This window comes from Balearica regulorum, chromosome 1, assembly GCF_011004875.1.
Source record: "Balearica regulorum gibbericeps isolate bBalReg1 chromosome 1, bBalReg1.pri, whole genome shotgun sequence".
Classification (NCBI taxonomy): domain Eukaryota; kingdom Metazoa; phylum Chordata; class Aves; order Gruiformes; family Gruidae; genus Balearica; species Balearica regulorum.
The window spans coordinates 43,837,576-43,854,245 of record NC_046184.1 but is presented as its reverse complement, the minus strand read 5'-3'; the positions used below and the strand labels follow the sequence as shown (position 1 = coordinate 43,854,245).

The following is a 16,670-nucleotide window of genomic DNA, read 5'->3' as shown; positions in this document are numbered from 1 at the left end:
TGAGGAGTTAAGGAAGAAACAACGTGTACCTCCACAGCCTCCCTCACCGCTTCTGGAGCAGAGCGGGACATGCTGCGGAGGGGTGTTTGATGCCTCACTCCCACTGTTCCGTGCAGACAATTAGCATAATAAGCACTGATCACAGCACACCAGCTGCTTAGCCTTTCTTGGGCAGTTTACAGGCATCACAACAGAGGTGGCTTTTAAGGCAGGATTTGAAGGAACACAGCATACTTGGTTTTGCAGATTTTTACTGTTAACAATTTTCATGAATAAAGGTTGCAGGAAATTGGGACTGATGGGCAATAAGGGTTGCAAGAAGGGCAACATTGACGTGAAAGAGCAGGCAGGATCAAGCTGTGAAGGCACTTAAAATGCAAAGACAACCGATTTTGTTGCAGTTAAAAAAAGGGAGCCAAATGCACGGTTACGAAGATAGGTAAATGTATTTTTAATTTTCCATCACTTTGTCAGAGGAAAATGAAACTGCTGTTACCTAAAATTGTCAAACTGTATCACATCAACCCTTACTCTGGTCTCTAAAAAAAAAGCAAATCATGATTCCATCCAGCATCTCACTCTAAATTAACCAGGCTACCATCTTTCACGACCCAAATAGCAAAGGATTCAGAACATAACTCATTAAAAAAAAAACCCTAATTTTCCCTTCTTTTTTATTAAAAAATTAATATTGCTTTCTGTATAGTTCTGTCAGTGTCTCTGATACCCCAGAAATCAATCACTTGCATGCCAGTCCACTGAAGAAACTTGTTAGGCAACAAATTACAGCTCTTTGAGCTGAGGGCTATATAGTCCGTGAGTCCAAAGCATACAATATTATGTTGTTATTAAGTTTTAAAATTTTTTGAACTGCATGAATTAGCTCTTCTACCTAACAGTCTATTTCGTTATTTCCTAGATGTCAGTGGAGAGTTGTGGAGCACATGAACAATGCAAAGTTAGCTGGACAATGATATGAAACCCTTATATCAAAAGGGTTTAGAATAATTCAGATGCTGGTGTAAAACACAGCTGTGGGATCAACTCACTTCTTGCCCAGAGTCTGTAATACATCCGACAATTGTCTTAGCAGCCTTACATAGCTTGGTGCTTCTTATTAGCTGCATAAAATGTCCTGGTACAAGCCATGACAGACCTAATCTAAACTATTGTGGCCAAATACCTCTTGAAGAGATTCAACCAAAACTTTGCTTCTCCCTGTCATTCAAACCCTCCCAAACGGAGCGATTTGAAATTCAGACACACTCAGAGACAGGTTTCAATTAAAAACTCTAATCCCACCCTTTCTCCTGGGGTTCAGAGCCAGGGTTTTGGTTCAGGTCTCTGTGTACATCTTGCATTTGAGTTGAGGTAGCTGCAAGTGCCTTAGAGAAATCACCACAGAGAGTCACACCTGCTCTGCGGTACATGGTCTCAATCTTCCCCTGTTTCTCTAAGCTGTCTGTGTCAAGCTGTGTCATATTATTACTGAGCCTTTCAGAAGATTACCGATTTCCTTCTGCTGCGAAGACAGAAAATGGAAAGACGGATGTTTACCTGAGTATTAATTGGAAATAACGGAACAAAGATACAGGTTATGTGCTAGATTGGAGAAGCAAATTTAAGCAAAACCGTAAGTGTGGTGCTTCATTAAGTGCAAACAGAGACAGCCCGCCTGCTCCCTTGAAGTTGACAGACAGCGTTTCCGAAACATATGAAAAACATAATGCAGATCTGGAATAAATAAGTAAAAACCAATCAATAAAAACCAAAAGTAATCAAGGAGACTAAGTATCAGCACTCTTTGCAAGGATTTGCAGAGCTAAAATATATAGAGAGAAATAGACATGAAAGATTTGCATTTCTCGAGAAAGATCAAAAAAATTACCAGAGAAATTCAACTGTGTTTCTATCACTTACTATTAAACACAGGCAATTTTTTATGAGATGTGTTGGAAGATTAATTCGTTCACCCTTGGTTATGGACTCCTGTGGGTCTTCAGTGCAGGAGATCCCCTGCAGTGACAACTATATTTCCAGAGCTACAAATAGCATCTGTCATACCGCCACTATCTTCCAAGGCTCCATTTTCATTTCAATAATATTTGCAAGGGAAGACTTTTTTCCTAATGAAACCATTGGAAATATCAACAGAAACACATTTTGATATGCCTGAATACATCTTCTAATATCCCTTTGAAGTGTAATCTATATTTTACAAATGGTATCTACAGAAGACACTTCGGGGCATGTAATTTTAGGGTAAGCAATCATGTAAATGATCCGCAACTTTTACTTCGGTTAGTCATAAAGATATGCAAAAGCAATCAAAACAAAGCCTTTGTTAGTTAATTCTAAGCTCTCTGTTCCCAGTTACCTTTAGTGGTAACCAATTATGGAAACAGTCCCAATAAGCTGGGGTAGAAGAACCAGGCCTCTAAAATAAACAAAGTTCAGTCAGCCACACTGAATTTAAGAATATATATACATACATACATATATACATACATCTTTGCTCATGACATTAAACCCTACTCCACTGCAAGGAAGGGATTCTTTGCAGTTTTTCTCAGGAAACTCGTGTTTAACTCCTACAGAAACAGAGCAGATTTACGTTTATTACAGGTGACAAAGAACTTTTTTAGCATCACAGAATCATGGCAAAACTAAGGCCCTTCTATCACATGCTTCACTACTGATTGCGAACTGTCATATAAAAGACAAAAGGGAAGTTGGATGGTAATTAAAGATTTCTCAAGATTTCTTAGCCCATCTGCAGTTTCTTTATTCTATTACTATTTTTACAGCCAGGAAGAACCGTGTGATCTTTTACAAACTCCGTGAAGAAACAATTTTTGTCTGTTCAGGATTATGGCCTAAACACTCATTAGTAGAACATATGGCTGCTATTTGAATATTCTTCTCTCCTTTCAAACATTGAGGAATAATTTTGCAAACTGAATCTCTATGCTCTGGAGTAATAAAGAGCTGCTAATACATCATCATTATGGTTTAGTGACAGTTTGAGAGCGCAACTGGACAACATTTTTGTTACGAAGAACTAAAAGCTCTGGAAATCTGTTTCAGAAGGTTTTGACAGAGCTGAAACTTAGCCCAGGTTTGCCGAGGAGTTTATCAATCATCTTTCAAACCTGAGGACATCCCTTTATGTGGCATACCTGGGAAGATTTGAATAAACCGTTTTGAAATTTTGGGTGGCAAAATGAGAAAACATAAACCAAACTTCAAACAAAAAGCAGCTGGTGTTTAGCCTACTGAATTTAGCGGCGCAGCCTCAAAACCCAACTCCAGTAGTGTTAAAAACAAAAATGGGAATTTCAAATTTTATTCTCTGCTTTAGAATTATTTATAAGAGAGAATATCAGATTAATTAAAAGTGGAAGTTATTCAGTATTATGAATAGACTGACATCCTGTAAAACATAGAACTGACATCTGGGAAAATGAGGCTAGCATTCGATTATGAAGTTTAAATTAGCTAACTACCAGTACAGAGTCTGGATAATTTCTAGTTGCATAATGTGCAACAAATTAAATGTATTTTGAAAAAAATGGAGTTGTGGGCATTTATTAATTGCTTCACATATTGAAACAGAAATTGTCATACATCATGAACTTTACCGTCCTTAATCATATGCATATTCTAATAGTTTTGGGCTCAATTTGCTCAGCATAAATTTTTTACTGTGAGTAACATTGATTTTGTCAAAAACCTCAAATAAGTCACAGAACAGATCTGAGGATTAGTTTAGAAGGGATTTAAAGCACACACTGTGAATCCCTATACAACCACCACTTAAAACAGTATCCGTTCAGGCCCAGATGGATTGCTATGGCAACAGAATCCCAAATACCAGGTTTGTAACTAACAAAAATGTAAATTATTGATGAACTCAGAGTTGTCTCTCTTGGACACCCTCCTATTCAAATACCAACCCGTATGGTTAGAGTACAGAGAAAAGGTTGATATGCAATTTCCCCAGCCCAGTGAGCACTAATCCCAAAGGATTTCATTAAATCTTTTGGCTTAAATTTTTATTCTTGGAACAGCAGTCAGCAAGCAGGGATTACACTAAAACAGGCACTATTGAGGTCATTACTGACTGAATTCAGGCCTGTAATATAACAAAACAGAAACTAATTTTAAATATACCTCCACAAAAAACCCCCTAAACAGCACTCCTCTAAGTTACCATATATTAGATGACAGCATTCTTCCCCTCACACCCATCACCCTGCCTCCTTGCCAGTAAGAAATGATGGAGAACAGTACAAGTAAAAAAGCAATACACATATTATTTGATAAAGAGATACACATATCATAGTAGGGGTGACTGCACAAACAAGTTAATTGCAGAACAATGAATCGGTAGTCTTTGATATTCTGTAAATCGAAACCTAGAATGAAAAGTTCTCTAGCAAATAACTAAAACAGGAAAAAAAAACCCAGGAAAAAAGTACTTATTGCCATCTTATTGCAAATTTCCTGAGAAGTCTGATAAGGGAATAAATAGTGGTAGGAAAGTTAAGCACTTCTATGGGCCCCCTTTTCTGGAAAGTATCTCAAACCATACACAGACTGGGATTAACACAGTGTGTGCCACACAATAATATATTCACCAGCTCTCACACTTTGGATTGCAACTGTCCAAAAGGTTTTAAAACAACCTAAGGCTTTAAAAAAAAAGTAAATTCTCAGATGTGTGCCTGCCATTAGATGTCAGTGTACAGAGAAGCCAAAAACTTCTGCCTTCTAAGAGCTTGTCACCAGATCCTCTGTCCTCTTGAACTAGGAGGAAAATCCAGGACAAGGAGTAAGTTTGTGGAAAGGGATAAATATGGATGCATGCTGCTGTTTTTCCTATGGAAAAGGAAACAACTATCGAAACAGGCAATGAAAGAGAAAAGACAAACAAAGACAAGGAGCCATTTTTTAAGACAAGGGAGACATTTAGAGCAATAGAATGAAAAAGAAAAGATAGTGATTGTACCACACCTTTCCTGGTGGGGCACGAGAAATTCTCCCATCCTCGCTCATACACATGAGCACAGTATGTAAAGAGAGAGTAGCTATATTGGGGAGCTGCCATTTGGACAGCCATTTAAGTTTACAGATATTACCTAGACTGCAAGCTTTTTTTAGGTCTTGACACATAGTATTTAAATATTTCAGCCTACAGTTTAGCAAAATACACATGCAGTGTCACTGTTGCCGCTAGTGGTAAAATGGTATTTAGTCCCTGCTTCCTCTGCCATTCAATCTGTGGTTCGGCCATCCCTACCCTGTCACCCACGTGGTTAAAGTCGAACATGGTTTGCAGCTCTACAGATTTCTCTACTTAGGGAAGAACTCTACTTACTGCAGAATTTGTGTCTGGGAGTACTTTTTACAATACTGGCATGAAGCTGCTTTTTTTGGCCTCTTTTCACTTGCTACCTGCTGCCTAATGTTCAAAGATGCTGCTCACTCGTGGCTTCCTCAAAATTTCAGTTCTTAGCAGATTAAAGATCCAAGGGTTTCAACTCCATGGAGGCTCTGCGGTCCTTTTTCCATAGCAAACTGACTAGTCTTTTCTTGCTTATACTCCACACCTCCATCAGACATACTGTGCTTCAGCTACACACAACTCAAACACACGCTAAAGAGTAGCTACTAACCCTCAGTAAGTGTGAGCTGCTCCTCAGGTTCCCCTGCATCTCTCTCCCAGCTGTGTGATGCCTCTCACGTTCTCACCTTCTGTTTCTCCTACCAGCGCTGCCAGGACATGCCTTGCTGCTCACCTTGGTTCTCAGTCCTGGTGGATTCAGATCTCCTGCTGCTCATCAACAGCCTTTTCCCGCTTCTGCTTTATCCTCACGCTCGGTTTGATGTTAAAAGAGCCATCCACTCTGATATTTCAATATCAACCACACTTAGGTCAGTATCATAACTTCGTGATCAATAAACAATCATATGAATCAGTGGGCACTAAAAGATTCTCTTTTCATGAAAGAAAAGCTATTAATGGTGATAATAGGGCCAGTAACAATAGAGTCACAAATTGGTATCTGAATCAACTTCAGCTTATGTTCTTACAACAACTCTTGGCCATATGCAGGAATGCCAAAGGATTATCTGAATTACAGGCAGCACTAGCATTCCCCTCAGTATCTATCTAGGACAATATATGTCTCTTCCTCTACTAACACCCATTTCACAGTGAAACTACTGTAGTTCTGCTGTATAAACGGGATGTCAGATGTGCCAGAAATGTGGATGTACACCAAATGTGGCACAGATTCCCAGGAAATCTTTGCATATGACAGACCATTAAAGTAGACAAGTTGGATGTGTTCACACTATACAGGGACACTTCAACTACATCTGCCATGTAGTAACTGTGGAGCTGCTCTGGGAAGAATCTTCGCAGTGCATAGCCTGTCATTCCTGCTTTGTGATTGCTGGGTGTGTCTAAGCCATTTTCTTAGAAAACAGAATTTTCAGACTTTACATGAAGCCTACATTTTGCCATTTGCAAATATGAACACATGAGAATACTACTAACATTTATTAATAATAAGAAGCCCTAAAAACTTTATATATCAGAGTAACTTCATTTTCCTAAATGAAAGTTTTCAAGGCTTCAGCTGAAACAACCAGCACTCCTGACAATGGCATTTCATCAAATTTAATTCCAAATATTTTCAGGCTTTCCTAGACAAAAAAAGACAAAGAGCTACCATTATCTTCTGATTCATTTTAGAAAAAAAGAAATCCAGTTTTCCATGAGTTGCTTCATAACACTATTTAGACCAGATTTCTTGGATTGTATGAAATGATAGGGAAATCGTTGCTAGGAAAATTGGTTTCAGAAGTCATATTTAGGTTGTTTGTTACAGCTATAGACCAAGATTTATTTAGAAGCACAGTGAAGGTTTTTAATCAGTCTCCCAAATTCTTCCCAGAAAGATAACATAGATCTTTACACTAATAGCTGGTGTATTTTATGGAACTAACACGAGCCATCTAACTGTAAACACTTCAAAGAACTTCAGTACCTTCGATACACACTCGGCTGCATTCCAGTGTTTGGAGATTCAAAATCTAATTGCTTTTGTCACAGGACAAAAGAACCTGCTGCAATATCCACTGCAGGAAGTGATTATACATTACGTAACGCTGCTGATCTTTTTGTTATGGAAGTTTGGAGTGAGGAGTTTTTAATTTATTTCTCAATTCTGCTTTACAAAAACGCACTAATGTGGGCAAGCAATTCACACATAAAAACTGATACTGAGTATCAGCACCTCAGCAGATTAAGCAATGTAATCTATGGATCAGTTGTTCTAACAACCTTTCTATATTACCCTAAAGAGACTTACAGTGGCAACAACTTCAATATTTGCTGGCCATTTAAATGCATCCCTTTGAAGATAAATGTTTAGAGTAAGAGAAAATCCTAAACAGACTTATTCTGAGGTTCACCTGGATGTGTACGCTGAAAGATGATAATTCACCTTTGGTACAATGTTAGCCCACACTTTCTCTCATATACTGTAAGTTTTATTCATGCTGCTGTTTTAATTCTCCTAAAGAAAATTATTAAAAAGAAATATGTAAGTCTATCAAGTCTAAATACAGACAAACCCAAGTTACTGCCTATCCCTTCCTTTACTAATCCAAGAAGTAACGGCCTACATACTGCTCAGATTTCTAGTAAGCAGCAAAACAAATCTTACAAAAACAGGTATATCAATTTCTGAAGCTGCTATCCATGATGCCTCACGTTATTTTTAACACTGCTTGCTCTGCGCCCACGATGCAACATCCCTTGTTCTACACCAACTGCTCCCTGCTCCATTTCACCTTTGTAATTATCCATGGGCTTCATATCCCAAGACTACTGCTTTACCCTCGTGTGAAATTCCTCTACTCTCATCGTCACAGTTGGTTTTTCCTTTTTGTTGAATCACATTTTAAACTAGTAAGGGAATGAAATGTCATCAACTTTAATGAAGATTTTTCTTTACAAGAAGAGATGATACGTTGTGCCTTTCTGCGGTCAGCAGCAGCAAAGAATGAAAAAATTAAAAACCAAACCGGAAAGCACTGATCATTTGTACAGATACTAGAATTTATTAATAATAAGATCAGTAAATGAAGTAAGCATTCTTGAAGATTTTAAAGATTTCTTTCCACTTAAAACATACAATACTTTATTAATTCATTTACCAAAAAACTATTTCTAATCACTCTACTATGGTTTAGCATTGAATTAACTTTATCATAAGAAACCAGCAAGCAAACAGTTATACCATCATCAGTGGAAATATTTTACAACCTTATGAGTAGACAATTAGGATGACAAAATCATGAGCAATTACTTAAAAAATCCAAAAATGTTTGCAGCCTTCTAATTCTTTATGTTAAAAAATCAACTGTGCTATTTCTGTCTTTGATACATTTGTCAAAAGAATGGATTACTATCATGAGTCTGTTGTATAAACATCACAAAGTCTGTTGGAAAATACGAATTCATCTTGTGCCACATTCTTTGTCTTCCTCAGCATATTAGAATATTAGCCCTCCTTACAGTTAGTAAAAAAACCCCACACATTTGTCACAGTTGTCACAGTCTACTTCTGACACTGTCAAGTGTCTTTCTTATTTAGTACTGTAAGGAACATTATTTTTTCAGTGACTGTCATTGCAGCAGACAGCAGTGTCTCCTGGAAAGGGCAGTATAGAGCGCCGCTACAGAAGTAAAAACGAGATGCGCTGATCAGTATCACTGGTCCTCCAATAAAAGTAATGAGATGACCAGTCAGTAGATCTTTCTGGTTCTTCAGTGGTTCTCCTTTTGCCTAGACACAGAGGAGCAATCACACAGACACCAACAAATCAACCAAACCAAACAAAAAAACAGCAGAGAGAAGCATTGTCTGGCTATAAAATACGTGAACGCCAAGAGCAATGCAAACTGGGGTTTGCAGTCAGGCTACAACTTGCTGAAGAAACATAAAACCTAAGTGACCAGAGTGAACCCTGAGTGACAAATGACACCGGCCTGTGAGAAGTGCTGGGTGGGTACCTAAGCGGCCACGGTTGCAAACGTGATTCTCAGAAGCTGCAAAGACAGCTCAGCAGCAGCTGCACAGTTCAGCAGAAATGTCTCATACCCCTGAGATAAATGGTGGTCAGCCCGGCTGGCTGTGCAAGGGAGAGCATTTAGTCATCAGAGCTCCTAAGCAAGCGCAGGTGAGGTCCCGGTGTAGCGTGGCTAAGCCATGCTACTATCCACGGTTAGTGGCACACAGTAACACACTCCCTGGCCACCGTGGCTTCCTTCCCTGGTCAACAAAGCCGGTAGGACTGGCATCTAAAGTAAATTTCATCTCCACACTTATGGAGGCACAGCAAAAGTTTTAACTAGCCTATTGCTGCTGGGATTTGGGTCTAAATTCGTAATTATATAACATCATCTAGAGATATCATTTCAGTATCTTAAACCATTTCTTTACACAAAGACGCGCCTGACAAACGCGTCTGATTTTGCAGTCCTAGAGATGAAACTTTGAAGCATCATGACTTTTTTCATCTTGAAACTACAAGCAAAAACCTAGAGACCGGGGAATTCAGGCAGACCTTTTAATCACAGGTGTCACCCTGGGCTGTGACAGAAGAGCTTAACAGGCAATCCTTGCAGATTACATGCAAAGATATTATTACAAAAAGCAGGATAAAAGGCAAGTGGTGGTTTTGCAAGTCTACATGAAGGGAAAAAAGGAAGCATCAAGTCCACATTCAGCAAATCTGATAGCCTAATCAAAAAGTAACACATCAGACATTGCAGAGTGTCGAGGTACAGATGGCTAGCAACATTAAAAGAGGTAGTTATCGTTATTGTTCCTTACATTGTTGAGTAAAGAAAAGACATCTTGATATTGTATTTGGCTATAAAATCTACTTCCTCAGCTAGATATTGCCAGAAGGAATCTAATGGAAATGTCTATTTAGTGAAAATCAAATAATTACCTTGTAATTACCACCTCATGTGTCACATTTAATGTTAGCATCTCTGAATCAAGGAAAATTCAGGAAAGGTCTATTTGAAATCCCTAAAAAACCCATATGGCAAATATTTTAATTGGGCTATTTTTGCTAATGAAGCTAAGTATTCCACATCGCAATATTTCTCCCTCTTTGTAGAGCCAAATGTTATATGTAAACCATCCTTTAATTTAATCTTCCTATCTATCTTGAGGAAACCTGTTTAATTTTTGATTATTAGATTCTCTGAAATATAGCTTATTCAGACCAAACTTTAGCCACTTCATGAAAACTGATTTGCACTCAAATAGCACACTGGAGCAGTTTGAAGGGAAAAACCATTTGTTCTGTCTCAGCTGATGTATAGCGTAATTTTCTGAGATTCTTTCATTGCAATTTGCAAACACATTAGCTAAGACTATAAAACAAAAGCAATCTGTACTACCCATGGCCCAGAAGAGGCAGAAGCAGAAAGTTAGAAAGAAAACATAACAAATGGCTGCAGCATCTTGGGGCAGGGACACACTCTACCTCAACACAGAACATCATTACCCGAAATGTGCCTCATCTATTTTTCTAACTGACAAAGCAAGCCTGGCCACTGAACACCTACTACTGCAATATATTCTTAAAACTCGCTGTGTTAGACATCTAAGGAGGGGCCTAGAGAAAGCAAACTTATGCTAGACTAATTCAGGGGAGCAAATGCAGTTAGGTTATGAGAATTCTTCTAGCCCCTTTGTCTACTTCCTTCAATTCCATCCTCAATTCTGTAGTCAGTCTGGCTTTGGAGGGGGATTTATTTCCCTTTCTTCTTTCTATCCCAAACTGTTATAATGCCACAGATCTCGCAGCAACCCCAAAAGAGGGAAGCTGCTTAGCACTGAAATGCTGAAGTTCTCTGCTGAATGATCCAATGCAGAATTTAGCAGGTCTCACTAATCAGATTTTGAGATTTTTTATTTTTTTTTTTAAACATAGAGTATGTAAGGGAATATATTGTGAGTAGGAAGGTGCATGTGAATGTAGCTTTGGTAAACAGATGAGAGCATAACTGCATTCATGGATAGGAAGGGACATCTGCATTAACAGACATCGTTACGCAGAATGATTGTTTCAGCACCTCTCAGCATGGATTTTAAACAAATCAAGAAAACACCACATGATGTATCTAAAATTGCATTTCAGCATTTGGCAAAAGGAAATATCTGTTAAAGATCATCTAGTTCAAGGAAGCCCTTAATGTGAGTTTCTGTAAAAAAAGAACTTGAAATTGCCTGTCAACAAATCAGCAGATGCCCTTTCTGAAGCTGACAGGTGCTTTTTGGCATTAATGTAATGACCGTAAATACTTCCTTGCACCGGGTACAATCAATTGCTTTAATCAATTTCTACTATCACTTATGAAGTATGCAGACAATTTTCTAATCTATGCTTTGCAGTGACATTAAATATGCATGTTCAACATACTCTGGCAAAGCTGTCACTTTCTTTTTCTTTTGACAAAAATCAGCATTATGCCTATAAGGTTACAGTACTGTCTCAAGAATAACTGAAGTGTGAGCTCTCAGGCAAAATTAATTCCCCTAGAATACAATAACACAATCCACAGCAGTGTCGGTCTTCAGCAAAGCTCTGTGATACATGGAGATTTTAAGATAGAATGCAAAATGTTGCTTTATGAACAGAACAACCTGACAGCTTCAACCAGGAACATTAGGGGTGCATTCAGGTACATGGATATATATCAATAAATCAAATGGTCTTGTTAACTGTTTTCTTAAAGCTCAGTCCATACATCAGAAAATTCAAGACACTAAGTCTGTGTAAGATTAGAAACCAGTAAGAAATACCAAAGAAATCAAATATCTCCTCCTCTGGCCCTGGCTTCATTTGCTCCTTTGTGATGTGCTTTCCTTCCTTCTTCTGCACCTTCTCTGTAAACTAAAATGGGCATCAGAGTTGATACTTGCCTTTCTTTGCACCTAGACAGTTCGTTTGAGCATACGGTAAGAAACTTCTTTAAAGTACTTTCATACTGAATCTTGCAACACCCCTCAGAATAGGTAAAAAAGAAGCCAAGAGGTTAGGTTAGCCTAACTGCAAAGCAATTCTCGCTTGACACAAAATCCATATCTACTGTCTTGTAATTTACCCAGTGCTCTCTCCTAAATAGGAGTTTGCAATGAGATATAACAAAAAAGACTAATGTGATTTTTGGTCTTTCAACTGCTACCTGTCTTGCATGCATATTACAGATAATACTGTTATCTTGGCCTGTTGAAAAAATACATCTGTTTTCAGTTTTTGCTTTGCCAATACAAAGAAGTAAAGCATTTGAACAGATCACTGAAAATGTTAAGAAAAGCAAAGAGGACCATCAGAAGGTAGATGTTAAAGAAATGAGGCAGGCAGACAGATACTGTGTTAAAAAACAAAAAGACTGAAAAGAGAGTAGGAAGTATCTGAAAGACTGACATTTGGAGACTATTTGGCACATGACCAGCGCTGTAAGCAAGCAGAACAGCATAGAACAGGGCAAGAAAGCATTGGCTGGTACCAAAGCTCTCTTCTTTTGGTCTAAAATATTTTAAGGGAAATAGTAAAGTTCAGCTATATGTGAAACTTAAAGCTGGACTATGAAAAGCCTGATAAAGTAGGTACCTGAAATCATCTTACATTAGTTGAACTGAGGACTAGTTGAACTAAATATTTATTTTATTGGTTTCACCCTTCCCCTCAGTGAATACCAAGCTGTTACTGTGGAGGCGAGTGGAATTACCAGAGCTAATACGGGGTTAGAAGTCAAGAACTCTAGAGCTGTAATCCTGGATTGGTCTCTGACTTGCTCTGATACCATGTTTACATCGCTGTTCAGTTTCCCTACTAATAATGCAGAGACAATAATATCAAACTCATGAAGGAGCTTGGAGGATTAATTAAAGTCCGCAGAATTTTGAATAAATGCTGCCACTTTTAAATTTCCTGCAGTACTTATAAGGATCAGACTATAGGACTGGGTCTTAGCTTATGTCTATAAAAACACTGACCTCAGTAGGAGAGAATCAAGGCAACCCTGAGTGTTTTTAAGAATTTCACCTTTGCATTACTGTTTGCCATGGGGATTGAATGTTTGCACCTCTTGGACTTTGTTTGATTTCCAGAATTAAATTACAGGACAATCTAAGTTCTCCTTTGGCCCTAACACCTTAAGATTGCTTTTATAAGGCACTGTAAACAGGAAAATTTTGATCCCTCTCTTCATTTTTTTTGTACCATCTTGTTTTACAAAATTCTTTCAAGCTACAAATGCCTCTCACTATTTATCCGTCGAGGGCTCATCACATTTGACTCTGTGGGCAAGGCTGTAATACAAAGAAACAACGTGTTTGATAATACATTTAACGTGGCTCACCTGCCACTACTGTTAATACTACATTTATCCTCCTAAATCCCAAAGTAGTATCTCTTCACCGGCATAGAAATTATTCAACCAAAAAGTCAATGTGCTTTTAAACTGAGTGGTTTAAACAAAGATGAAGTAGTAGTACAGGACCAAAGGACTGCAAGACTGTTAACAGTATTTTCTGTCAGTTGACAATATTTGCTGGATTGCTTGACTATAATAAAGTGAATTCAGTAACAATTCTGAATTGTTTACTGTTCCATGTTTCATTCTCATAAAGAATTTTTTTTGCCTTTATTTTTTTTACGAGTTGCACTTACTGTTTTACATAATTAAAATACGAAGATAAAGAATTTTTATGTTCAGTAGCCCTAAATGAAACCACACTACCACATGTATAGGCATGTATCTGTATTTGCACGCGCATATGCCTTTGTCAAGCTATATCCACTCACACATAGAACCCCCCCTTTCCTGACACAGTGCCCTCAGAAAACAAAGCTCCTACCCTATTGCATATAGCTGTTCTGGATTTATTTGGGGATTTTTGGTTACGAACTACAATGCACCAAACAAGCATTGGATAAAGTCCATACATATGCTTATGACAGACATAAATTATATTCTTTATATGATTAAAAGATTGAGGCAGAAATATTTACTTTGGATAACACATTGCAGTCACACCCGTATGGGCATAAAACTGAATGTGTGAATAAACAACACATTAAAAATTTAATTGTTGTCATTTCTGAATATATAGAAAGGTATAGTCTTTAGAATACAATGTCATGCAACATTACATCACAAAATATACATTGTCAAAGAATCACCCGTATCTCAGATACTGGGCTAGAGAGTCCTGAATTACACAAGGGAAGAGGGGAAATGATCCCAATTTAGAAGCCTCCACAGTAGCATTTAAGAGATTTATATCACTCTGAGCAAAACCAGTGAGGCCTTTGATGCCCAGGCTGTGTGAAAACCTTCAGTTAGATCAGTGTACCATTCTGAAATAACAACCGTAACAAACACTATGTAATTTATGGCATAATAATAAGAAAGGATGATGGTGTGCTCCAGTCTGGATAATGCACACAGAGACTCAGTGAGAGATGTTCTTTAACAGGGTTCTAGGTCTTTATTTTGCCTGGATGCCTTGTGAAGTCTTAAGCAATGTAACTAAAATAGAGGTTGAAAGACATTGTCATTGATAGTGATAATTACCTTGGCAGGAGGCAAAAGGTTGTGCTGCAGGAGTACAGGAACATCTCTTTTGGAAGTCTGCTAAATATATTGATTTGGCATATTCTGTACCACAAGCCTGTTTATTAAAAACAGCACTTTACTTACACTAGTCTTCCAAATATCAATAGAAAACTTCATGTCTGAATTTTTTCATTTAATGTAATATATGCAAATAACAGCTTCCTATTTTTTTCCATTACAGTGCCCAGAATGAAGTGGCTAACTCATTTCAAATAAGGAAGGAGCCAGAAACAAATTAAATTATCAGATGCCAGTTACTGTCTGTGCATCAAGAGTATATCCATGAGGCAACGCTATGCAGAAAAACATGAGTTAGACCTACTCAAACTTAGGTACCATATAGCATGGTTTTCCGCTTGAAGGTAACAGGTAGCCCTGCACTGGAGATGGCGGTTCCACCAAACCTATGAAGAATGTTGGGATTTCCCCTTGAAGGAGGGTGGCCAAAGGCATGTACCATCTTAAGATTAGAAAGGCAAGACAAAACGGAGTCATGTTCAGCTGGGTCAAGAACCTTGCAGGAAGGATTTCAACCTCTGTGGGCTCCAGGGATAGCAGTGAATTGGCCAGACTGCTGGCCTTAGCTAGTCCTTGGACCTGAAGACTGAGCTGGTCTGAAATTTTTGGTAGAGAATGGAAAAAAAACTTCATCCCTGAGAATCAAAGTAGCAGAATTACTAAAAAAAGTAGAGGATCTGACATTTTCTGGCTGGGACAGCCTCATTCATCCTCCTGGTTAGTCCAACCTACCTTGTTTAAAGTAAAGCCAGACGATTCTGTGTAACTTTACAATTTCCTGCATAACCAGCCCTAAGATACCAATACTTTGAAATGACAAAGAATGAAATGAGAAAGCCCCAGGACTTCTCATACTTATCAAGGAACTATATCAGAACAAGGAAATGAACCACCCGAGAGTATGGAAGGGATCATCACCCCGGTCACCAAGTGCAGCCTTCTGCAATCACAGACAACCCTGGGAAAAGCCTTAGGCCAGGATGGCCTTGAATATTCTGCACATTGCCAAGGCAACAAGTTGCAGAACACACCCTACTACCCTGAAACAACTTGACACTTTTCATGCAAGGAGCCAAAAGCTACATAAATCTCTAAGCCACTGGAAGGATGTAGAAGAGCTCAAGAACACCCAAATCTCATAAGGCTCTGCAATAACAAAAGAATTTGTTAGGTGAAAATAGCCAGAGGGTAGCACGGGGGGAGAGTGGGGGGTGTAGGACTTTTCTACTTTTTCTACTGTCTTTTTCTACTGTTTGTGGGGTGGAAGAGAAAATGGACCTGTTTGTATTAGCTTTGCCCTTCTACGGGGACGATGTAGCTTTTGTGAGTTTTTATTCAGCTCAGTGGAAATGAGAGGACCTGGGTTGCTTCACGAGCCAGTAAAACTGGTCTGCGCAGTTTTCATATGGCATAACACTGCATCTCAAAGCTTCCCTTGTGCCTTGCACTGGCTCTCTTTGTTCCTTTCCTTAGGTAATATTCCTCCTCATTTTTTAAGGAGTTAGTAAACTAAACGTTTGGTTTGTTCGCTTTATATTTGGCAGGTTAACTTCATTTGCTGCTCAGTTCTAAACATACATGCTTCCCCTCAGATCAAGAAACAGCTATTTGCTTTATATTTAGTCAGTTTAACATGATCAGAAGGCATTTTCCTGTGAGATGCCAAATTCCCTAAACAATAGCTATAGCTTGTAGAGAGACAGACACTCAGCAAGATGCTTAAGCACATACTCAACTACTTTTACTAGTCTGAAAACCTCTGAGACTACTTCTGTACTCAAAGTTAAACATATGTTTGTATAACTGAATCAATGAACAGTACTCACAGTCAGGCTAGAAGAGAGCCATAATGGTAAAATTTGGTGGAAAAGGCCCAGATGCTTCCTGACAATAAATCAACCATAAAATCACAGCATTTTAATTATGC

At 38.4% G+C, this 16,670-nt stretch overlaps 1 protein-coding gene across 7 annotated transcripts in view; it reads right to left on the bottom strand.

The window, feature by feature from the left end:
- Positions 1-16,670, bottom strand: part of SYT1 (synaptotagmin 1) — a 358,139-nt gene that overhangs the window by 234,292 nt on the left and 107,177 nt on the right. The gene's annotated exons all lie outside the window — the stretch shown is intronic.